Consider the following 26,923-nt stretch of genomic DNA (forward strand, 5'->3'; position numbering starts at 1 on the left):
AAAATGGTCCGTGTGTGATCAGCCTATCTCAAAAACGAAAAGTCGTTAGAAAATGAAATTAAATATTTATTTTAAGTATATGCCTGGGATATTAAAACAATTTTTTTGGTTAAAATATAATTTATAAATTAAAACAAAATTATGCAATTACTATTGCAATTATTTGGTTTAATATCAGCAAGGTTTTATCTTCATTACAATAGTTTAACAGGACTTTAATATAATGTCTTCATAAATGAATATTTTTGCTTTGTTAAATAAAAAAGAATCTGCTAAACTTAATGAACATTTGAAATAATGTATTTACGCCAAATCAATTGAATTTTAAAATATAGAATCATAAACAAGAGTTAATTATTAACCCTAAAGGTTGGGGGAATTCTTTAACTAACTAAAACACCGAGAGCACAAATATTTTTAAAACTATGCAAACTTGAAAACAAAAGTGTGGATGCAGGGCCCTTTGCTCTGTGCCCGAAAACCGACTTTTGTAACAGCGAATCAAAATAACCCGTTCAAACGTGTGGGAACGCGCGAATCTGGCAAACTGTTGGCACCTTTACAGTCTGAAAGTCTTGTTGAAGATTAATAATATTGTTCTATATTGGCAATAATACATCTGATAATTTATAATTTAGGATCAATTGATGATTTTATGTGTTATATATTTAGATAGATGTAGTGAAAATTATCTTTTTTGTTTAAATTTCTTTATTTAAGAATCGTTTTTAAATCGCAATTGTAGGGATGGATGGAATTAGATAAGGATTGAACCAAAGGATTAGGATGGAATTTTGAGAATTTGGTTGGTATGAGGTCAAGGTAAAAAGGATATGAAGGTCATGGTATAGTGTTCTGTTGGAGACGTAATAGGGTTCATTAACTATGGTTCTAAGGATTTTGGATTAAAAGTATTAGATGCGTTTGATATTCGACGGTTTAGCTGTTCCCCAAAGTTCAAGTCCGTAGGTCCAGATAGGTCGGAGTATAGTCTTATAAATTAGAAATTGGTTTTCTAGTGAGAGATGAGAGGTCCGGCTGAGCAGTCGGTGTAGTTGGCTGAATCTTCTTGTGAGTTCTTGTCTTTTAAGTCTAGTATGTTCTTAGTTAGTAGTTAGTATGTAGTTAGTATGTAGTATTGGTTCCAGGTGAGTCTTTTGTCTAAGATGAATCCTAGATATCGCACTGTGTTGGATCTGGGTAGAGGAATATTATTAAGAGTAACAGGTGGACAGAAGTTTGGGTGGAGGGTGAAAGTCACATGGGTGCATTTCGATTCATTGACTTTTATCCGCCATTGGTTGTACCATTGCTCAATCCGGGTGAGGTGTATTTGGAGATTAGATGAAGCTGTCTCAGGATCAAGATGGGAGGACAGGATAGCTGTATCATCGGCAAATGTTGCCAGAAACGTGTTAGGATGTGAAGAGGATGTAGAGGACAGGACCTAAGACACTGCCTTGAGGAGCTCCTGCCTCGATCGGGTAGATATTTGAGTACTCAGAAGCACTGCGAACTCGAAAGGAGCGATTTGAAAGGTAGGAGCGGAGAATAAGATATAAGGTTTGGTGTAATATGGACTTGAGCTTGAATGAAATCCGACATGCCATACCTGGTCAAAAGCTTGCGCTATGTCCAGAATGGCACCCGAGCAGTACTATGTATAATTACTAGTCAAAATTGATGGGTCTTTCGTTTATAGGTAGGGGGAGTAAAAAATGGCGTCGTTTCATTACGTTAAAAAAAAATAATTTTTCATTCGGTGCTTTGTATCTTTTAATCTACCAACAATACTAGAAAAGATAAAAAAAAAAATCATTTAAAGAAGAGTACATTTTCTGAAACATGAGCCCTAATAGAGCTATTTACGTTCAATAGATCAGGATATATAGCTTTTTAAAGCTTTTAACGATCGTCCCATACCTAGTTATATTACTGTCACGACAATAAAATTTTGAGGCCTCTCTTTATCCACAAAATTTTGACAATTTATTTTATGAATTATATTTTTTTTATTTTTCAAGTTTTATCTTTTTTAGCATTCAAGAAATTGTTATCATCTTATTGTTATCGTACAGTACCAATTTTAGAATATTGAGGTCATGTGTTTTGAATGCCAATTTTATTTTTCTGCTAGTCCTAGTACACAGTTCATTTGATAGTTACGAATTACTTCATTTATGTTATTATTTTGTTCTTTCTTGACCCGGTTATCTTCAATTTCAGATTGCCTTTTATCATTATTTCTATAAAAATCTATTATCCTCATTTGATAGGGTTTCGTTATTTTCCTTAATTATACGATTTTAATATTAGTTATTAACGTAGTTAACTCAGTGAAATTAATAAATATATGATAAAATTTAGTTTCAAATAGTGGGCTCATAAACTCAACCCATTGCATTAAAAAAAAAAATTACCCTATTCATTACCTATTTTATTGCTTGAGTGATGTGGCCTGTTGTGTTATTAACTATTTTCGTCTGATTTTTAAGCTAGCTTGTACTGCTCGAGATTCTACGGTATCAGCTAAATGCTGCCAAGACGTCAGTGAAGAAACTGAACAGATGCAACCACTTAAAATGTTTGATATATTGCAATGAAGGACCAGCAACTAATATCAAGACCTCGAGTTGAATGTTCTACCGATAGTACAATACGAACATGTGGTTCGACATAATAACAGTATTTCAAAAATAAGACTTTAAACATAAATGTGCTATCTATAAGCAAGAAACTATTGATAGTGGTGGGTAAAAATGTTTGAAAAAGTACAATTGAATAATTCTAAACGTTTAAAAAATGTACAATATATAAATATATTAACAGACCCGGCAATGCTTCGCTCTTGCTAAATTTAGAGATGTATATAGATTCATTAAACATAATTAAAAGTTTAATATAAGTTAAAATATTAAGTTGAAATCAAACATTCATTATTAATTTGATTTCATAGATTTCCGATTTCCTACGGAAGTTCAAGTTTCTTAAGTAAAACTGATGAAGGCTAGAAATCCTGGCCGAAACGTTGGCACCGCACCCCCAACCATCTCTTCATATATATTAGCCACAGGCAACTATCTTCTTATCATTACTTTTATTTATATTATGGATTAATAATTGAATGAACTGCTTAGTTGTTATATAATATTCACACTGTTCTTCTGTGTGAATACGATATTGAAACAATTAGGACAGGCCAATCTATCGAAGTGGTACGGTAAAATACCATCAACAAAGTTGATATTCGTGTTAGCGCCTCAAGAAACGTTTAAATACGAATTAAAAAAAAAAATTGGCGAAATTATCTCGCCAACATATTACAATTAGAAGATGAAGTGGTACATTTTACCTATAAACTGCTCGCCTCAATTTCATCCTGGGGCCACCCATAGCTCAGTGGTTAAGACACAGTCTTACAATTTTGATGTCTATTGGTGGTGCCGGTTCGAATCCGGCCTGGGACGTTGAATTTTTTCATTGAGTGGCGGTCCCACAAAATGAAGAACTTTGTTGACCCCCAACCATGGTTAGGTAGTATAGGACTCCAATGGGAGTCTTAGCCGAAAAAAAAAAAAAATTCATCCTGTTTATTTTATACTGAATAGCATGTTAGCGATTGTGGAGTTGCTGATTTTTTTTTTTTTTTTTGTCAGGGATTTAATCACTTTCATAACATATTGATGTGAGTCTGCGAATTTTCCTATCGTGCCAAATGAATTTTTTAGGAAATAGTTCAACAAAAGTGTATGAGAAGTCTTGTGGAAAAGAAAGTCTATAAAGTCCAAATAGTGGCTATAAACATGTTTGGTATAGGGAAATATATCCGTAAAGTTTATTCATTCATATCTCTTGAAAAACTAGTTACAAATCAACTTCGCTTCTAGTTCATATCTCACTGGACATAGGCGCTATATTCCCCGTCTGGTCAATAATGGCATATTTACGGGGTATTTTTTATTCTCTTTTTCAAAATTATTCTTTGCTCGGTTTGATAGCATCATATAAAATATATATTTCTCGGCGTAGAAAATGATGTCGGAGTATGAAATTATTTATAATATAGTTTACTCCTACGAGAACTTGCATTTGATATGCAACCCTAGAACCCTGCTCACCCTAGAAAGGGATAACAAATTATTAATTTAATAAACAATTTTTTTTCAAGCGAATACTGATTCTAATTGCTAAGAAAGCACAGTGAAATTATTTATAATTTTCTTAAAATTTTTGTTTTATCCCTTTTGATTTCGTTCAACACAGAGCTCTGCGCTAGTAATATAAAAATCCACAGCCCACATAAATTTAATTCACTGGCTGAGTTCCGTTGGATGTGTTAATTTAAATTGCTGCTTCCAATAAACAATAGATCTTCTTGTAGCCTTTAAAGCCGCTGTTTCAAGCCTCAATAGATATCCAATTTGTGAAGTCTTAAAGTGGACAGATCAATTCTCCTTTATAATTCTTTAACCCCTAACTAAGTCCGTTACTTTTTTTTCAAATCCATTTGACTTCTTTTGGAGAAAAAAAGTTAATATGATTATTTTATTAATATCAATCGAAAAGACTAAGGAAAAAATGTATAAATCTTACTAAGCCTATCTTTTTTTTTTTATTTATTGATATTTACAACCGTATACAAAATACAACAAGTAAATTTGATCATAATGACATAATGATATGATACAGCATGTTGGGAAACTACCCAGTAGGAGAACTCTAAAAACAGTTTACAATATAAGGTCACGAGGCCATCTTCTTTTCAGGCGCCTCGGAGGATTGCCAGGAATGGAAAAGGAAGCAAGGTTAGAAACTAGAGGGTTCGGGTGGTTAGGGAGTTTATTATGGAAGGAATAATATCAGGTTCGGGCTAGATCGGTTACATAAGGAATATTTAGGTCTTTATGTTAACAAAATAAGGAGCATTGAGGATTTTACGAAGGAGTTTGGATTGTAAAGATTGGATACGAGAGGAATTCGATATCTTTTTTAATATATAATTATAGAATTGTAGAGATAGATCAAAGGAAAGGGTTTTGACACAGATATAAGATATATATTGACTATATAGATATGGGTTTCTTGGCGTTCATTGTGTCTGGGTATGAACAACGGTTGTGTAGATGCTCACCTATGCTCAAGTATATGTGCCTAAAACAACACAATTCTTGAAATATCTTCTCTCTAAGATTAGTATTACTTTTAATTAATAATACTTGTAATTTTTTTTTCTAAGAGTATTTATATATTTTTTTATTCTTATCTTATAGTTACCCGTTTCCGATTCTAGTTATTTTTTCAATGTTGCAATCGATTTAACAAATATTCTTAATATAGTCCTCTCTTTCCTTATTAAATAAATGTTTCAAAAGTGACACAGGACCGTCCCTTCATCGGGGTTTAATGGGGTGGGTTGGCCGGGAAGGATTGCCTTTTATTATTTTGGGAGTTATGATCTCTTGTGGGATTCTGACCTGTCTCACATCGATCTTTATATATTTTGATAATGTTTCGAACTTTTTACAATATAATATAATTAAACTAGCAACAAAAATTTTTGATTTGGAAGTTAATTGATTGATAATGTGAAATAAAAAAAAAAAATAAAAAAAAAAAATTAAAAAGTATAAATAATAATACAATTGCTATTCCTCGGTACTTTCAGATTTTAGAAGTAGCTCGCAGAGGCTGAAAATGGAGAGAGAGATTCCGTGAAATAATCTTAGCTCTTGTATTTAATATTCTAATCCTTTCAGTAATTCCTTCAACCTTTAGCAACTTCATCTCCATTGTCAGGGCTTTCCTCCGTCCATTTAATTTATTTAATACTAATGTATTTTTCATTTTGTTAGTTGTTCATAAAAAAAATATATATATATATTTCAAATTATTTTATTTTGTTAAAATAATTTGTATAAATGAGTAGCCATTGTTTTATCGGGTAAATCTCATGAATGATTTTTAGTGCTGCAGCTCTAAGCTCGGGCACCGGACAACCTTTTTCGATCCGACTACATGCGAGTCGCCCCTAGATTTCAGCAGTTTCGTGCTTTGGTATGTAGGCGATGCTTACATAACATCAATAAACTAAGTCTGCCGACGTTTCGGAGGTTCCGTTCATCTCCAGGAGGCTGTTCTTTTATTCTTTCCATTGTTTTTTTGTTCAATTTCGGCTGGAATTTTTTTTTGCTAATACTACTTTTTATTTATTGATAGATATTACAATCTGCCACACAGTTGTGGGCAATAGGTAATTGTGATGAATGATCTCATACATACTAAAATAAAAACTAAAAAAAAAAAAAAACTCTCTTAAAATAAACACAAACAAAAGAATAAACAAAATGAACATAATCAAACTATCTGTATGAAAAATAAATAAATAAAATAACATAATGATAAAATAATATAGTCTCTAGTCACATTTATAGTCTAATATACAATATTTATACAATCGGCCTGAGGATCCCACTCTATACCCCACGTGTGAGGGGTAGAGCAGAACTCAAAAGATCCCAGCGCATCCCTCTCGCCGCATCACTGGTAGTGAGCCAGTGGAGGGTGAGCAAGTGCGCTAAAGACGCAAGCACTCAACTTGAGTGGAGAATCTGACCAATGCCAGAACTCCAATTGTCCATTTTTATTTTACAATAAGTCTCTTGGCCGCTGCCGTTTCAACCTTCTAGGTGGGCTGTAGGGATGTGTGGAACTAGATAAGGTTTGAACCAAAGGATTAGGATGGCTGGAAAGGTTTATATGGAATTTTGAGAATTTGGTTGGTATGAGGTCAAGGACAAAATGGAATTGTAGGTCATGGTGTAGTGTTCTGTTGGAAACGTAATAGGGTGCATTAACTACTGATTTTGGATTGAAAGGATTGGATACGTTTGATGTTCGACGGTAACTGTAAATTTTGTCATTCGACTTTCTACGGTGTTAAAAGATTTTTGTAAATAAAATGACAGTCATTCGACTTTCTACGGTGTTAAAAGATTTTTGTAAATAAAATGACAATGTTTCAAGTCGAAATTGAACAAAAATTACCAGAAAAAATAATAGAAGAGCAGGTTCCTGAAGATGAAAGATTACTTCTTAATATTTTACAAAAATCGAGGTTCTCACAAGCAGACATAGGAAAAGACATCGTAAAAATATATTAACTGAAACATTTCAAAGTAAAAATTGTAACGATAACGAGACTCTTAAACATAATATACTTGAATGTCCAGGATGCAAAAAACATGGTGAAATATTGCTCTTAGATTTAGACATGAATCGAAATATAATTTATGATAGTATATTAAAAGTAACAACATATGCAAAAATATGTTACGTCCATAAATATTTTTTTTTTTAATAATTCATTTATTGTTATTTACAACTTTATACATAAGGGGTATTCATGATCTTTGGTTTAACATGTTAAAGCGTGTTAAATGGAAAAACTCATGTTCAATCGAAAAAAATTGGCTTCTTTTACCGTGGTAAAACGAAATAACATTTAACATGGCTGAGAGTCTGTTACCAGGTCTGTTAAATGGAGAATGACGTCACACAATAGACCAGTTGAGATCGCCGCCATTTTTGTTGTTGTGACAGCTCAGTTCTTTCGTGTGTTTGTGGTATTCATATCCCTGTTATTAAACCAGAATGAATGATTTTGATGAAACATTTGAGAAAAAAAACAATGTAATTTCATTCTACTATCTGAAAATTTGTAAACGCTCGCCAGATAAAAATCTCACTATATGAACCATGTAATTATTCTTAGGGGACATATGTCCCAGAATAAAGTTATTTTTTCATTTCATTTCATAAGCTAAACTTTAACACAAATTCCACTTTTCACTCACTCTAGGCATGTTGTTATTAATTACTTAAATCAAAACTGAAGTAAACAATAACATGAGGGTCTTGAAGGAAGGTTATAAACATAAAGGCTTATACAACAAGTTGCTGAGAAAATCCGCTAGGGGCTCTTATGCATTTAACGTTTAACATGACTTCAAATAGGGCTGCTCACAATCTTATAGTTATAACATTTAACATGGTAAAACATTTAACATTTAACACAACAACATCATGAATACCCCTATAATACACATCAAGTAAATTTGCTGTAAGTGATATACTCCAATAACATTTCTAGAGGAAATTTTATTGGAATCTCGAGGCCTTCTTCTTTTCAGACGCCTAGGAGGATTATTAGCTAATGAAGGAGAAGCCAGGATAGAAACAAGGGGATTTGGTTGGTTGAGAAGTTTATTATGGAAGGAACGGTATCTGGTTCTGGCCAAATTGGAAACATATGGAACATTGAGGTCCTGATGGATGACTTGATTTGTGACAAAGTAAGGAACATTAAGGATTTTACGAAGGATTTTGGACTGTAAGGATTGGATTCGGAAGGAATTTGATGATTTAGTGGAGCCCCAAAGCTCAACTCCATGTGTCCAGATAGGCCTTATAATAGGCATGTAGATCAGTCTTTTGTAACGGATTGGAAGTTTAGACCGCTTGCGAATAGTCGCAGTTTCCTTTATTTTCTGTGAAACTTCTTTACCGATGTCCTACAATATTATCTTCTTTACCTGGGCTTGTCAATATTTATTTCGGGACGGCCTCGAGAAATGAATCTTGACATTCTCACTCTGGGGCTGTATAGGTCCTCCAATGGAGGACTTAAGCCACAAAAAAAAATAAACAATAGCAGTAATAAAGGGATTGGACAAACTGTCCTTCAGAGATTTCATAGAATATAATTAATATTGTTGTATGGAATAAACCAATGTCACTCGCAAAGAGGGGGAAAAAAAGACGAATAGTCCGTCCGATACGTCGGCAGTGTTTGTTTATTGATTTAAAATTAACAAAATAAAGAATTTGAAGTAAGGAGGCAAAGGAGGCAAATTAATTCTCGAAATAAAAAAACGGAGTTATATCACTTTTACCGCCCTCCCTAATCTCATATATGGAATGTGTCATTGTTACTATGTGACACCTAAAGTAATGTTAATTTACTTAGCTTAGTATCTTGATTTTAAATTTCCGATTGCCGTTCTATGAAGTGTTTTTTCTTTATTTTCGAGTAAAGGCGTACCGATCACTTGTTAATTTCGTGGGCCGTTAAAATGCATTAAAGTAGATTGTTCCTTCCAGCTTAGCGGATTCCTCGTTGAATTTTAAAGGGTTTGTTAAAGCATTTTATCCAAAAGGTAGTTTCAAACTCCTGAATTTTTAAAAATAGTGACAGAGAGAGAGAAATCGGTTAGTCGATCGGATCAAATGTTTTTTGTTAAGGAAGTTCGCTACCATGGAGTAGGCTATTGTCCACTCGACAATGGCCCCTGTAGTTACTAACTGAGATTAATTCGAGTTTTATTTTCGAAGTTCTAGTACCTCAGTGAAGTTTTCTCTTTTAACATTTAATTATATTTTATTCTCGTAGTTGACTATTTAATTCTGTGCATTTAGATTTATAGCTGAAAACCCTATTAACATAAATGAAATTTTTTTCATAATTTATTAATTGTAATTTACAACTGTATAAAAATATATACATCAAGTTGTTGTTGATTGTTGCTTAAAGGCGTAAAACCCTCTGGTCATCAACGCCTATGGCATGATAAAAGTAAAAAATAAATAAATAAAAAAAAATCAAAGAGGAGTTATAATTTATAAAGAAGGTGATGTGCTTTTAAAAATTCAAATACTAATGTAATTTTAGCTTCCTCATCTGTGAGAGCTTCTGATAAATTTGGTATCAGTCCTATCCTGTTTATTATTGGCAAATAGTGAGTACATTCTTCGAAAATATGTCTAATCATAAGAATGTACTGACAATATTTGCACGTTGGAGGTGGCAGTTTTCTGATCAGGTGGGAGTGCGTGAGGAGAGTATGACCTATTCTCAAGCAGATTAGAGCAACTTCCTCCCTATATATATACATCAAGTAAATTTGCTGTGAGTAACATTTCTAGAGGAGAAGATCTCGAGGCTTATTTTTCAGATGCTTCTTTTCAGACGCTTAGGAGGTTTATTAGGTAATGAAGAAGAAGCCAGGTTAGGAACAAGTGGATTTGGGTAGTTGGGAAGTTTATCATGGAAGGATTGGTATCTGGTTCTGGCCAAATCGGCAACATATGGAACATTGAGGTCCTGATGGACGACTTGATTTGTGACAAAGTAAGGAGCATTAAGGATCTTACGAAGGATTTTGGACTGTAAGGATTGGATTCTGGAGGAATTTGATGGTTTAGTGGATAGCTCCACCCCATAGCTCAATTCCGTATGTCCAGGTAGGCCTTAAAATAGGCATGAAGATCGATCTTTTGTAACGGATTGGAAGTTTAGACCGCTTGTTAATAGTCGCAGTTTCCTTTATTTTCTGTGAAACTTCTTTACCGATGTCCTACAACTCAAGAAAAAAAAGAAATTATACAGGAGAAAATTGATTTCGTGACACGTGACGCTCGAGATAAAACGGATTTTCGGGGACAAAGCTCGATGTGTTTTGCATTCAGATTAAAATATCTTAAAAACTAAAAATTTGAACTGTAAGTGAGAGAAATTTTCAGTATTTTATCTTCTTTGTAATGAGCTATACTTTAAAAATGTATCCTGACGCTACACTGAGATAGATAGGCGAAAAGTAGAAAAGATAGTGCGGGAAATGATAGAAAGAACTTTTGAACATTTGAATTAAAATATCCTGAAAACCTAAACCGGAGTTGCAAACTGTAAGTGAGAGAAATGTTCAGCATTTTATCTTCTTCGCAATGAGTTTTACTTTAAAAATGTATCTTAACTCTAATTCATGAGGTTGAGTGGATCCTGGATGGCTTTTGAACCCACAGGGATAACTCATAGCTACTATACTACAGTGAAACAGAAAATAACTATCTGCCACAGCCAGATTCAAACCCGGGTCCTACATGTTCCATACAAAGTGAACTGAAAAAGTTACCTAATCAAAAAATTAAATATTTTAGTAATATTTTTTCTACTATTTTTATTTTATAAGTCGGTTCAAACTTTTATTTTTCTGTTCTTATAAAAGTGCAAAGTGCCTGGCGTATGTGGGATATTTAGAAAAAACCTGTACTGATATTTCTGAATCGTGTTGGAAAACAAATTGGTAAGGAAAATCTCATATACCACTTCATTTATTATCCGACGTTCCCGAAAAGAATACCTTGACTTTCATTCATGTATTATTTATTACCCTAATTTACTTCCCAGGGAACGAAATATTCGTTTCGAATCGAATACATATTTTATGATATCTTACCTTCACGTTCCATATCGTTGCCACCAAAATTCAGTGTCGAATGTGAATATTGTTTTCGAACCAACGTGAAATAAGAAGAAATTCATTTGACAAATTGGTTTTTATGAAGATCCCACAAAATTCTATGCCCATTATAATCACATTATAGACTTACAATCCAACTAGTCTTCCTATGATAAGAGCCTAAAATCTGAGCACATCTTTCGCTTACCGTTCTACTTTGAAATGAAATTAGTCAATTAGTCTTAATAGTTTTAAAAAGTTTTTCTTTATTATTGAAGCTGAAAATATGTTTTATATAAAATAAGCAAAAGTAAAATTTGATTATTGACATAACAGCCATGGAAATAAGACAATCTTAACAATGGTATTCTTTCAAATTTTATATGTATCCATAGTTTTACTACTAACAATGAGAGATTATTAATTTTCCCCCAAAAAAAGAAAATAGGAATTTAAAAATTTGATATTTAAGCGCTAAATAATCGAAAAACACTTATTTATTTTTTAATAGAAAACGTTTACATTGGAAGAAGATAGTTGATTGTAGGAAGATAGTCCGCGTGGCGGTCAATAAACATAAATTTTTTTTTTAAAACTATTTAATGGTAACCAACGTTTCGAGCCACATTTCAGGGTTTCGTCAGGGCTAATGCTGAAAGGTAAATGACTCAAACCCAATCAAAAGGTCAGCATCAACCCTGACTAAACCCTGTAAGGAATAAAAGTTTGAAAAATGAAAAATGATTTAAAATATATTTTAAATATAAGAAGATGGTCAGGGTTGCGATAAAAAACAGAACAAATAGTTTATAACTATTTTAATGTCCGACGTTTTGCCCCACTTTGCAGGGCTTCTTCGGGGCTGTTCAAAGCGAAAGGTTGAACCTATGGTATATATTATATTATTTCTAATGGTTCAACCTTTCGCTTTGAACAGATGAAGCCCTGCAAAATGGGGCGAAACTTCGTCTGGATTATATTTATAATTATTTACAAATGAGGTGTATTTATGAAAGAGAGATTATGAATCAAAATATGTTGATTATACTTAATATTAATTAATATGATATTGGATTGAGAATACCTGCCACCATTCGTAGTTCTTCATCTTTGTCCATTTCTTTATCTTCGGAAAGGAGAGAAACACGCATTTTCAGGAGTCAGGGTACAGATGCGCTATCCCCTGATACTCAGGTCGGAAAGGGGTGCACTACACTGCCCATAACCGTCACTAATTCACTAGCTAATGGTAACACCACTGGTTAAGTACTATATATATTTTATTCAAAGCGAAAGGTTGAACCTATGGTATATATTATATTATATCTAATGGTTCAACCTTTCGCTTTGAACAGCCATGATGAAGCCATGCAAAATGGGGCGAAACTTCGGACATTAAAATAGTTTATATTTGTTTTGTTTTTGACCGCAACCCTGACCTTCTTATATTTAAATTTTTACGGTCAACTATATATACATATAAAATATACTTTTATTTACTTTGTTTATTTTCATATAAATTTTCACTTATTTTAAATCATTTTTTATTTTTCATACTTTAATTTCTATTTCATGTTATCAATCCTCTTACTTTGTTACGTTATTTTAGTTGTTTGTATCCTTTCAAGTCCCTTTAAAGCCCAACAGATTGGGGCAAAACTTCAGCTTAAAATAAATATTTTATTTACTATTTGAGTTATTTTCGCCGCATCCGGACAATTTTTTATATATCACTCACGGTCTAATCGACGATCTTCCAATGATTTAAATTTAATTACCTATAAATTAATTATGGCTTTATAATTAATTATAGACATGAGTAGTTTATAGTTTTGCTAACTTGATAATCTAGTAATAGAGCAACACAATACACAATTTTTTTCATGCAAAAAATTGGAGCAGACGGTGGCAATAATCAGATATAACAGCCTACCGTAGAGGGAGCAACCCTTAATCTTAATGCTAACACTAACTGGGCCCTATTTCATCCTTAACCTGGCCATTATGGACCAAATTATATAACAAATGTTAATTCTAAACGGACCCCCTCTTCTGTTTTATTTAACGTCTGTTTTCTGTAATTGTTACATTGTTTTTTTGTAAGGGGGAGGGTTTCGCTTCCCTTTAGTAATTTATTCAATCCCTTCTCTTCTTTTTTTATTTTTTTTTCTTAGTATTCTACGGTAAAAGTTTACCGATGCGATACGGTTATCTAAGCCTGATAAATTAAAAAAAAAATATTAACTTAATTATTTTAAAATAAATAATTCAAATTTTATCCATTATAGTCTCAAAACCATTTATTTCTCTTATAAGTCCGACGTTTCAGCCAATCCGGCCATCTTCAGGGACAATCTACTTAATACAACTTTGAAACTATATAATTTAAAAAACTCTAACTCCATGGAGGCTATTCTGCCCAGGTCAAAAACATCAATTTCTAATTAGTCAAATATCACTTAAAACAAAGTCAAAATCATTTATCAGCGGGCACTATTCCTTAAACTTTTATTTTTTTTTTAAAACAATTTTTTTTTTAAATTATACAGTTTCAAAGTTGTATTAAGTAGATTGTCCCTGAAGATGGCCGGATTGGCCGAAACGTCGGACTTATAAGAGAAATAAATGGTTTTGAGACTATAATGGATAAAATTTGAATTATTTATTTTTAAATAATTAAGTTAATGTTTTTTTTTAATTTACCAGGTTTAGATAACCGTATCGCATCGATTAACTTTTACCGTAGAATACTAAGAAAAAAAAATTGAATAATGGATAAAATTTGAATTATTTATTTTTAAAAAATTACTAGTCTCAAGAAAATTTTAAGATTATAAATATAAAAACATTAACATTAATGCAGAGATATTAAGTAAAATTAATTTACAGAAAATATGGGGAAAATTAAATGTTGAAAATTATAATTAACCTTGATAAGAATTTTACTAATAAAATAAAGCGAAAGCTTAACAAAACAAGACATGATAACCCACGAGTTAAAAAAGAAAAAACATTTTTATTTATTTATCATTATTTTTTTTTTAACTTTTGTTTTTCTGTTGCTATAAAAATTAGTATTTCAGGATTTTTTTTGGTGCGAATAACGAATATCAACTTTGTTCCTGCTTATAATCCAACAGTTAAACAGTATTAATGAAGTACGATCGGTAGAAATCGGTTTGAAGCTAAGTAAGATATGACAATAATAATATATGTTGTAAAAAACTAAAAACGTGGTTAAGGAAAACAAGAAAAGAATTGAGAAGGAGAAGGGGGTAAAAGAAGGATAAGAAAAGACAATATAACACAGCAGTTCAGGACTCTATAATATTCAAACTTAACTTTATATTATGTTTCTATATTATAGTATTTGCATATCTTTTCTTTTTTCCTAACTTTAATTTTTAAATTTTATTATTAAATTAAAATTATTAAAATATTCATATTTCGTTGTTTCTTTGCATAATATAACTTTATTTTTTATTTCATTAATTATGTTATTTTACGTACATATTTAATTACGTATATATACGTATTTTCCACTTCTTTCATTACTTTATTTTTATTAATTGATATTCTGTACAATTATTTACTTTAATAATTCTATATACGCTTTTATTCTTTGGTTGCTATTATGTTGTTTTTTTCTTAGTCTTGATGAAGGTTAGAAATTCTGGCCGAAACGTTGGCACAAATAAATAAGTTTTTAATTTATTTGCGTAATTCTCTTACCGCACCCCAACCCTATTCTCCTCTATAAAGTTGTTTATAATAATTAGTCATAATTAATGTTTAATAATGCCTACTGGGATATTTTAATTACTTATAAATGAATATTTTTATCATAATTAGTCAAGATCGAATCTTATATCGATTCTGAACTCGAATCTAGAACTAGAATTAAGATCGATATTGAAGTAAACGCTTCAAGAAGTTGCTTAGTTGACGAAACCCGCTGATGACATAAAGGTGTAAAGTTAGCTAAATTTAGCAATATTAATTAGACAGGGTAGTCTATCACGGGGTGTTGGATCGATTTCGCATCTATCAAGGCTTACACTCGGCAAGTCCACCCCCAATCTGTCACGAGCGATTAGCCCCGTATTAATCCACTCAATGCAGATAATCCACGCTTATGTTCATCCTCGTATCAAATGTTTAGCACATTTAGATGTTAATGAGCTTCTTCTTAAACTTAATATAATAATAATGTTAAATTTGTAAATTATTCTTTGGCGCTTATAAATGTCTCTTATTTTGTTAAAAAATTCAGGACTGGCTTAAACTTTGGAAAATCAAACCAAATAACGAAAAATCCTAACACATACGATCATACTCTGTCTGACTATATAGACGACAAACCGATTCCGCAAACTCTTCTCATGTGAAGTAGGCCAAGCTTTAAGGCTCTTTACTCACTATTTCATTGAAACTCTGCCCTAAAATTACATCATAAATATATTTAATGAAACTCATTCAAAAATATGCTTCACAAATCTACGGGACAAAAAAAAAAAATTAAAATAAATCTCACCTAAACAAACTAAAAACATTAATCAATAATACCGAAAGGAGCTTTGGGGCTCCACTAAACCTTCGAATTACTCTCATATCCAATCCTTGCAATCAAAAATCCCTCATAAAATCCTCAATGCTCCTTACTTTGTCACAAATAAAATCATTCATAAAGACCTTAATGTCCCATTTGTAACCGATCTAGCCCGAACCAGAGATCTATTTCTTGCATTATAAACTCCCAATCTACCAAAACCCTCTTGTTTCTAACTTTGCCCGTTCTTCTATTCCTAAAAATCCTCTAAGGCGACTAAAAAGAAGATGGCCTCGAGACCTTCTGGTGTAGAACTGTTAACTGGATTTTTATTATAGATATAACAAATTATTTATTTATTTATTTTTTAAACACTTTTTTATTTATTGATAGATATTACAATCTGAATGATCTTATACACACTAAAATAAAATAAATAAATGAATGAAACAAAAAACTCTCTTAAAATACATACAAACAGAAGAATAAACAAAATGAACATAAGCAAACTATATGCATGAAAAATAAATAAATAAAATAACGTAATGATAAAATAATATAGTCTCTAGTCACAGTTACACACTAATATACAATATTTACACAATCGACCTGAGAATCCCTGAGCCCACTCTATCCCCCACGTGTGAAGGGTAGAGCAGAGCTCAAAAGATCCCAGCGCATCCCTCTCGCCGCATCACTGGTATTCAGTCAGTGGAGGCTGAGCAAGTGCGCTAAGGCCGCAAACAATCAACTTGAGTGGAAAATCTGACCATTGCAGGAACTCCAATTGTCCATTTTTATTTTAATAAGTCTCTTGGCCACTGCCGTTTCAATCTTCTAGGTGGGCTGCAGAGATGGGTGGAACTAGATAAGGTTTGAACCAAAGGATTAGGATGGTTGGAAAGGTTTATATGGAATTTTGAGAATTTGGTTGGTATGAGGTCAAGGACAAAAGGGATATGTAGGGCATACCAAATTATTGGAAATGACATTTGCTACAACTTCTATGTTCTTTACATTCGCGATTAAATGGATGGTTTTTCAGATAATTAAATTAATATGCGAAATCCCTATTAACTTCGACGTAAAGTTGAATTCAAGGGGCGTGGCCTAATGCCCACCCTTTAGCGTCATTTATGCTTAGGAGGAGAGTAGGGTTATGGCACCCCCTATTTTCTATATCTAGGTTAACTGGAACGAAGAGAATAAAGATTTTATGTTTTGCTACATTTTAAAATACATTCGGCGTTATCAATTGGTAAGGTTATTTTTTATTACTCACTCTTCTGACTTCTTTCTTTAATTTTGAGGTGTTTTCAATTCTCAACTAAATACTCATTTTTTTATAGATAATCCACGTAGTATTTTACATATATAATTCTTTTTGTATTGTGCAAACACATTCCAGGTCCTTTAAATCGGGACACTTCACTATCGAACCTGCGCCTTTTTTTATCTGGGGAAGAGTAAAAGAGTAGATTTTTTTTCAATTCCGGAAAATTGGATTACCTCGATGTAATGTTCTAAATTTAATATAACAACTGCCCTTTAAATAACATGCCGTTCCCTGTATCAAATACAATAAGTAACATTAGGGGTATTCATGTATGTAAAATGTATTACCATGTTAAATGTTATAATATAGGATTGTGAGCAGCCTTATTTATTTTTTTTTAGACAACTGTACAAAATAATACAATAAGTAAATATGTTGTATGTTTCATATACACTTGAAAATCTTGGGAAGGAACCACCAATTGGTTGGTACTTAATGTACTTTAAACATTAATTTAAATTAGAAGATCTCGTCTTTTCAGACGCCTCGGAGGATTATCAGGGATTGTTAAGGATGAAAGATTAAGAATTAATAGGTTAGGATGGTTAAGGAGTTTGGAATGAAATGACTCATATCTCTTTTGGGCCAAATCTGCAACGAATGGGATGTTAAGGTCTTTGTGAATGAGTTTATTTGTAACATAATAAGGAGCATCAAGGATTTTACGTAGGATTTTGGATTGTAAGGATTGGATGCGGGAGGAATTTGATGGTTTGGTGGAGCCACAGTGCTCAATTCCATATGTCCAAATTGGTCTGATTATCGTAGTGTATACTAATTTTTTGTAGTGAATGGGAAGTTTAGAGCGTTTGTCAAGTAAGTGTTGTAGCAATCGGAATCTACGAGCAGTTTCTTGTCGTTTCAGTCTTGTGTGTGGATTCCAAGTAAGTCTCTTGTCAAGATGGAGTCCTAAGTATCGAATCTGTTCAACAGGCGTTAGTGGAGTATTTAGAAAGGATACTGTAGGACAGGAGGGTAGAGGTTTACGACTGAGAGTAAAGGTGATCTGGTGGGATTTGGCAGGATTTATTTTGATTCTCCAGTTTTGACACCATAGCCTTATTTAAAGTCGTGTTAAATGTATAAGAGCTCCTAGCGGATTTTCTGAGCAACTCGTTTTATAACCATTCTTTCCAAAACTTCTCGCATTGCTTACTTCTAAGTTTTGATTAAAGTAATTTATTACTGCATGCCTAAAGTTGGAGTTGTGTGAAAGTTTCACCACTGAGTGCATTATTATTATTCTCATCCATTGCTTTATTCATTAAAAAAACATCCAAAACAATTCTGACAATCAAAACACAATATGCAAGATATATATAACACAACAAAAAAATGGTGATGAACCTATCTCGTCTGTTGCGTGACGTCATTTTCCGTTTAACACACAGACTCTCAACTATGTTATATGTTATATCGTTTTAAAACGGTAAAAGAAGGAATTATTTCTTCATTGAACATAAGTTTTTCAATTTAGCACGCTTCACCATGTTAAACTAAAGACCATGAATACCCCTATTATATAAAGCTTCTCTCGTTACAGACAATGATACGTTTAATTGCAAAATTAATTACATAGAAACTGAATTCCTCCTACCATGATTACGATAGATTTGCCGGGCCCGCAAACACATTCGAATCAACTGAGCAGAAAATCTCCTAACTGCCTCATATTTGTTACGGTTAGTCCCTAAATAATGTATCGGGCTCCGGTTCATGCCATTCCTCTAATGTTTGGCTATTGCTCGGCGTTCCCTAGGGTATTCCCGAAGTTTTAGGGAAGGGTGCTTAAGTATCTTTCTCAATGTTTAAGCTCGAGTAATGATGGCATCAATTTCGAGGAATTGGAATCCTTCGTTTTCTTGCAATTACACAATGGGATTCATTCTTAACTAATGTTATTAATAATTCTGAGTTAATAGTTAACCGTGGCTAATATAATGAGGAGAAGATCGTTATCGGTGCGGTCAGTGAAGAACACAAGTATAAACTTGTTTATTAGTGGCAACGTTTCGGTCACAGTTTAAGGCTCTCATCTAAGCTAAGAACAAAAAACAAAACAAGATAATGTATTTTATTTTTAGGAAGTTTGATTATATTAATTTTTATAAATTGTTGAGGTTAAAAAAACTTCCAAAGATGAATATAATCTATTTTATATTCTTCTTCTTTTTTTTTTTTTTTTTTCGGCCAAGACTCCCCCCATTGGAGTATATACTGCCTAACCATGGTTGGGGGTCAAAGTTCTTCATTTTGTGGGACCGCCACGAAATGAAAAAGTCAACGTCCCAGGCCGGATTCGAATCGGCACCGCCAATAGACATCAAATTGATAAGACTGTGTCTTAACCACTGAGCTATGGGCGGCCCATTCTTCTTTGTTGTACAACGTTTCGGGACAATTGTCCTATATTTTGACTATTGAAATCATGTTATCGATATATCATGGTTGTCCATGAGTTCATGATAAATAGAGAATAGAGTATATTCATCTTGGAAAGTTTTTTTAACTTCTATAGTGTAATATTATAACAATAATTAAACTGCATATAATAACATAAAGGGAATATAGTCCGTTGACAGTGACTAGATTTAGTGAACATAACTAATTAGTACAAGAGCCGGAAAGGAAAAAACTCAGTTATTTCACCGCAGTTTTTGTTTACTCTAATGAAAACTATGTATAATTACTAGTTAAGACTGATGAGTCTGCCAAGTATAGGTAGGGGGAATATAAAATGGCGGCTGCTTCAAAACCTTAAAAAAACATTATTTTTTCATTCGGAGCTCTATATCTTAAAACTACCAACAGCACTACATAGAAACATTATTTAAAGAAGAGTAAATTTGCTGAAATATTAGCCCTAATAGAGTCATTTACTACATATCAGTTGTTAGTGAATCTATTTTTGAGAAATCTATTTCTCGATAACCATTTGACGTACAAATCTCTATTATCACTCAAATTAAAGCTAGTTTAATGTACTATAAAGTAGTTTATGATCTTTACCTTAGTAGGAATAGTAGTTTTCATGATATTTGCTAAAATAAATTGATTTATTGTTCGGACAATAGGTTTGATTTATGAATAACTATATTTCAGAAACCAGAAGACGTACAGAAGTCTGCTAGCACTCAAATTAAAGCTAGTTAAATTTACTATAAAATAGTTTATAACGTTTATCTTTGTAAGAGTAGAAGTTTTTATGATATTTGACAAAAATAAACTCACAAAATGTTAATTTCTAGTTGTTCGTATAAAATGTTGGAATTTTGAAAAATATATCTCTAGACCCATAACACGCACATGTGTCTGCCAACACTCAAAATAAAGGTAATTTAACTTACTATAAAGGAGTTTACGACACCTATCTTCCTAGGGGTAGTAGTTTTAATGATTAACAACAATAAATCAATCTATTTTAGCAAATTTCATGAAAACTACTACCCCTACGAAAATAAACCTCATAAACTACATTATAACTCATTAAACTAGCTTTAATTTGAGTGCTAATAGACATCTGTATGTCAAATGGCTTTTGAGATATAAATTTTTCAAAATAAATTAACTAATTACTGATCTTTCAGTACGTTCCATACATTTTTATAAAATGTTCCTTTTTAAGAAGCTATCTCTCAAAAACTATTGAACGTAAATAGCTCTATTAGGGCCTACATTTTTCCAAATTTACTCTACTTTAAATGATGTTCTCTTAGATTTTCTAGTGTTGTTCATAGTTGTAAAGATATAGTGCTCTGAATAAAAAATTAATTATTTTTAACGTTTTAAAATAGCCGCCATTTTTTATTCCCTCTACCTATACTTGGCAGACTCATCAATTTTGACTTGTGTTCATTAAAGTAATCAAACATTGAGGTGAAATAACTGCCTTTTTTCTCCTCTTGGGCTCTTGTACTAAGTAGAGTGAGGGAAGAATAATGAGGAAATATAATAGAAAAGAATAATAAACCGGCTGGAGGCAAGTGCAACACTAAACGAAAAATATTTGATTATCTCAGGAACCATAAGAAGTACATATGTCTGCCAGCAACAAAATAAAGGTTATGTAACATACTATAACGTAGCTTATGAAATGTATCTTTATAAAGAGTAGTTTTTATGATATTTGCATATGAATATAAATTTTGTTGAAGATATTTAAATGTAGTATAAAGTAGATTATGATATTATCAATTAACACAATTTTGATCCTTTTTTTTCCTCTCAACTTTTATTCTTTAAAATTCTCCAACGTTTCGGCCCTCAGGCCTCAAGGATACAACCTACAAAATTTTTTTTACAATTACATTATTTCCTTCAACTACACACTGATTTCTTTGGCCATATCTTCAATATTGATGTCATTGCTTTTTAAAAAAACTCAAAATCGCAGGCTATATTGCCCTTGTCACATCTTTAAAATAAATTAATCATTAAAATAATATCATAATCACTTTATAAAATTTTGTTTTTAAATAGATTTCTTACTTACATAACTTTTTTTTTATAAATTATGATTTAGTTTATGACGTTTATCTTCGTATGAGTTTTTATGACATTTGGAAAAATAAATTAATTTCTAAGTTGTTTGGACAATATTTCTATTCATAAAAACTACCCTTACGAAGATACGCGTCTTAAACTACATCATAGTAAGTTACATTACCTTTATTTTGAATGCAGACATATGTACGCCTTATAGTTTCAGAGATATACTTATTCGACTCCTAGATATTTTCAAAAATTTTATCAGAACAACTATTAAATTAACACATGAATTTTTTTTGTCGAACATCATGAAAACTACCACTCCTACGAAGATAAACATTATAAACTACTTTATAGTAAATTAAACTAGCTTTAATTTGAGTGCTAATAGACATTTATACGTCGCAGTTATAGATTTCTCAAAATAAATTCATTAATTACTGATTTCTCAGTGAATTTTTTATAAAATGTTGCTCCATACTCAGGAACAATTGAACATAAACAGCTCTATTAGGGCTCATATGTTATTAAATTTACTTTAATTCAAATAATGTTCTATCATGTTTTCTAGTTTTTGGTAGTTGTTGTTGTTGTTAGGGGCTTTTGGGCGTAAAACCCCTAGGCCATCAACGCCCACGTTTCGCACTTTATAATTCTATTTCAAGATTTGAAATTCTTTTGATAATTGCTAAATAAATTTAAATAATTACTTATTTTAGAATTTTTTAGTTCATATGTCAAACTTTTGGGTTTGGATCTTATTCAAAAGATTATTCCTTTTTAAGCAAATTAAAACCATTTCTATGTTTTTTTGGTCATCATTCAGGGCATCTGAAATACTCGGTTGCAGTATTGACATTTTGGCGGTGGTTGCTTATTGATTAGATATGCATGAGTTAAATTCGTATGACCTATTCTCAATCTGGCTATAGCTACCTCCTCCCTGCGATTGGAACGGTTTGATGTGGTCTATAGTTTAATCGTTCTTAATTTGCTTGGCGGGCTTTCATTCCATATGGCTTGCCAACTAGCCAATATTTCATTTTTCATTGTAAGAATTATTTCTTGGGGTGTCAGAATGGCCGCGCCCCAACCCGGAAGGGCAAGTGCAATTGTAGGTAGTTTTAACGATATAGAGTCCGGAATTAAAAAATATTGTTTTAAGCGTTTTGAAACAGCCGGCATTATTTTTACCATTACCTATACTTGCCAGACTCATTAATTTTGACTAGTAATTGTACATATTTTTCATTTGAGTAATGAAACATTGGGGTGAAATAACTGCCTTTTTTTTCTCCTCTTGAACTCTTGTACTAAATGAAGAGCGTATATTAACTCTCTCTTAACAAGTATAACGTCATCTTCCTGTATATTTGAATTCTCTTGAATCCCGGAACAGACTATCATACTGCTAGATTTTTTTTTAAAAAATCAAAGCTTAAATATAGCCGCCGACAAAAGATCCAATGCTCACTTAATCGAAGAGAAAGTCTTAAATAAGAGGAAAGTATTTCCTCCAATCTGTTAAAAGAGTGCGCTAGGATTCGGGTGATTGTGCTAGCTTGAGCGGAAGAATGTCCTCGGAATTCGCGCGTTCCGTCCCTGAATTAGTTTACTGTTTAAATGGTGACAACTGCTTCTCGCTTCGGTTCCGATATACTTTATTCGATGTTTAAGTTTATTTCTCTGTTTAAATTTTAATTTCGAACTTATTTAATCTAACACTAGAATGCGTTTATTAAAAATGTGATGAATACCGAAAAAAGTTTAACTTTGAGGAGGTCAAATACATGTGTGGTGGTACGCTGATCATTTGGCATTATTAGGTAAGGAAAAGGAAACTGAAAAAAAAAATCATAAAAATTTGTTGAGGTTAATAAACTTCCAATTGAATGTAATTTATTATAAATTATCATATTATAGTACAACGTTTCGGGACCATTGTCCCATATTCATGTACTCTAAACCTCATAATTTGAATTTCATGTAGGAAATCATGTCACATCTTTACGCTATTCTCACTTTTCTACCATTACTTATTTGTGCATTCTTCACTTCTCTTTAGCACAACCGTTCAAAAAAAAATTTAATGAATTGACTTACCAGACTTCTTAAAGAGAAAATCCAGAAAAAAAAAATTGAATACAGCTACATTGATAAACTCTAGTAAGGAACTAGATCTAAAAATAAATAAATAAATAAATAAATGGGCAGCAGTAGAAATAGGAGCAATCTCGGTAATATAGATAAAGGAGGAAATACATTTAAACAGCTAGTTAGGTTCAAGTATTATACAGTAAAACGAAATTGGTGAGGAGATAAAGTCGGAAAATGCTTGTTATTTTTCCATTTCGAATTTGTTCAGCTCGAGCCTTCAATCCAAAAAGTGATAAGTTAGAATTTACAAAACGGTGAAAAGTGGCATCTTACTTTGAGCAAGGAATAGCGCTTTAAGGTTTTTGAAAATAAAGTATAACCGGAGAATTTCCAAGGCTGTACAACTCTGAATTGAGGGAACTGGAACCGGTAAATATAATTCATGTTATGTTATTGCGACGAATAAGATGGGCGTGTAGGTGTTAAGGTTGCCTTGGTGAAATAAAAACACTGGCTAGATCCGTGTAGACAAGAGGTGTTACGGTTGTCATGGTGAAAACAAAACACGGGCGATATGTTCTGACGAGTGGGTTTTGTTTTTGTGAAGGTGACATTTTCATTTTGGAACGCGTTACGAAACTGGCTCCGAAATATAAGAAATGTCGGATCAAGAAGGTGATAACCCATTATAGTAGAGCTAGAGGATTTTGGTTCTGGTGTAAGCGCGGGGAATCGGCATGTCCAAGACTTAAAGTTAGGTCCTCAAGGAGAGTTAACGACTGTGTAAACTTTGTATTTTTCTTTTGTGTTGGTCCGCTAGGTTTTCATTATTTTTTTTTTTTTATGAAGAAAGGGAGGGGTGTTACGGTTGTCATGGTGAAATAAAAACACGAGCGATATGTTCTGACGAGCGGGTTTTGCTTTTGTGAAGGTGACAGTTGGATTTTGAAACAGGTTATGATTGTTTAATGTGAAGTGGTAATAGTTTAAAGGCCCTTTGTCTTTACTGTGAACTGGAATATCACCATATGAGAAATGTTGTCATATATGTTTTGTTTTTCAAAATTATGATGTTTTACTTCAATGGACGGTCATTAACACTAGAAGTGGAAATATAGTGGAGTGCGTAGCAACGAATCTTCAGCACGTCCTGGATAAATAATTCATTAAATATTTATGTTTTAATTTACTAGAGGGGCTGAATTTTTTACAAATGTACCTTCTCACAATTGAATGTAATTCTTTTAGATCTGACTTCAGATTGAAAAAAAAAACTCAATAGAAGTTCTAGTAAACATAATTTAAATAATTAAACCTTTTATTAGTCGTAAGTCATCTTTCACGTGACAATTGTACTCATTCCTATAGTCATGAGTTCCACGTGGGAGTTGACTAGGCGAAATATTTTAAGTTAGCCAATTTTAAGTTCTTGGGCTAATTTGTTTTTGGGGTCCGTAGTGGATTTGCTTTTTGGAGGCCAGGGTAAACTATTTTGAGGCCCTGGGCTGATACTATCTTTAAATATGTAAGAACAATGTTTTTCCGCCTATCGTAATTACATTTGGTAGGGTTGATTTGTTGCGACAGTTCACTGTCAATCATTATTCAAAGATGATCATTTCTATTGTTGAATATTTTTATGGGTTATTAGAAATTAATTTTTTCTTATCTTATAGTTATTCTATTATTTTTTTGTTTAAAATATCTGCAGAGTGGCTATTTCGATTCTTTTTATCAGTCTTAATGCATTGTTTTCTAAATATTAAGGTTATTTATGATGCTGTGTTAAATGTAAAAAGTTTTGACCTGTTAAATGTTTTCAGTATAAGATGTACGCTGTCCAACTTAAAGTCCATGTTACATGTTAATTGCAGAAGAACTCCTAGCAAATTAACTAGTTTTTTTTTTCATTTTTGAACTTTTATTCCAGTACTTCTATTATTACTGGGTTGTGAAATAAGTTCGTAGCATTTTTTACAGATGATTTCCATAATAACTTCAGATTCTTGTAAATATTTTTAATCAACTATATATGACCCATTTTGATCTATTACATGTTCCCATCTTTCAGGCATTTTTTAAATTCCGTTCTCCCAGAACTTCTCAGATTTTTGCGCAATGAACTATTCTATGTACGTTTTGCAGTCTTCGAGGGAATTAAAGTGTTTACCGTTAAGAGAGTTTTGAAGAGTTCGAAATAAGTGAAATTTTTTTGGGGCAAGGTCAGGTGAATAGGGTGGGTGGGGGATCCATCCCAGCCTAACTTCAATAATTTCTGCCAGGTCTGCAAAGACACGTGAGTACGGGCATTATCGTGATGGAACACTATGATTTTGCGATTAGCCAATGCTGGACGCTTTTGCTCAACCGCTGCCTTTAATTGTTCCAACTGGGCACAGTTCTGCGATATCCCGTGTCGTAGAGTGAGGATTGTCTGTGACCAATGCTTGAATTTGGTCATCATCAACAATTGAAGGATGACCTGAGCCCTTTGCGTCTTCCAAGTCAAAATTTCCGGTTCTGAACCGAACAAACCACTTACAGAACGTGCTTTCTCCTAAGGCATCATCGCCATACACACTGCAAATTTTGTTAACCGTCTGTGTTGCGGATTTAGTAAAGAAAAAAATCATTAAATGACGAAAATGAATTTTTTTCTTTTCCATTTTGAGCAAGCAAAATACCACTTAAAGATAAGGAATCTCGATTGAAACTGATGCATAAAAGTACCTTAACTAATCCTTTTTTAGAATATGTAAATAATATTGACCAGGTAAACATGATTTTATAAACACAGAGAGGATTAAATTGAAATATTAAAAAACGCTATGAATTTATTTTACAACCCGATATTTTTATTCATAACTTTATTAAAGTTAATACGTAAATACGAAGTACGAGCAATTAACATATCAAAACAACAGACAAAATAATGTGGAGTTCAGCTGATTTGTTGTGTGACGTCATTCTGCATTTCGCAAATCTATTTAAACTGATTCTCAATCATGTTAAATGTTATATAGTTTTTAACATAGCAGTAGTTAACGTAGTATGTAATATTCTCCATTTAACACACTTTAACGTGTTAAACTAAAGATCATGAATACCCCTTATATTATATATCATAAGTATATTGACTGTAAGATTTATATATATACA

At 32.3% G+C, this 26,923-nt stretch overlaps 1 long non-coding RNA gene across 1 annotated transcript in view; it reads left to right on the forward strand.

Moving 5' to 3' along the window:
• Nucleotides 1-26,923, forward strand: part of LOC136795690 (uncharacterized) — a 73,267-nt gene that overhangs the window by 12,247 nt on the left and 34,097 nt on the right. The gene's annotated exons all lie outside the window — the stretch shown is intronic.

The sequence above is a fragment of the Halyomorpha halys genome, unplaced genomic scaffold (assembly GCF_000696795.3).
Source record: "Halyomorpha halys isolate HHAL.00 unplaced genomic scaffold, Hhal_1.1 Scaffold250.1, whole genome shotgun sequence".
NCBI lineage: Eukaryota > Metazoa > Arthropoda > Insecta > Hemiptera > Pentatomidae > Halyomorpha > Halyomorpha halys.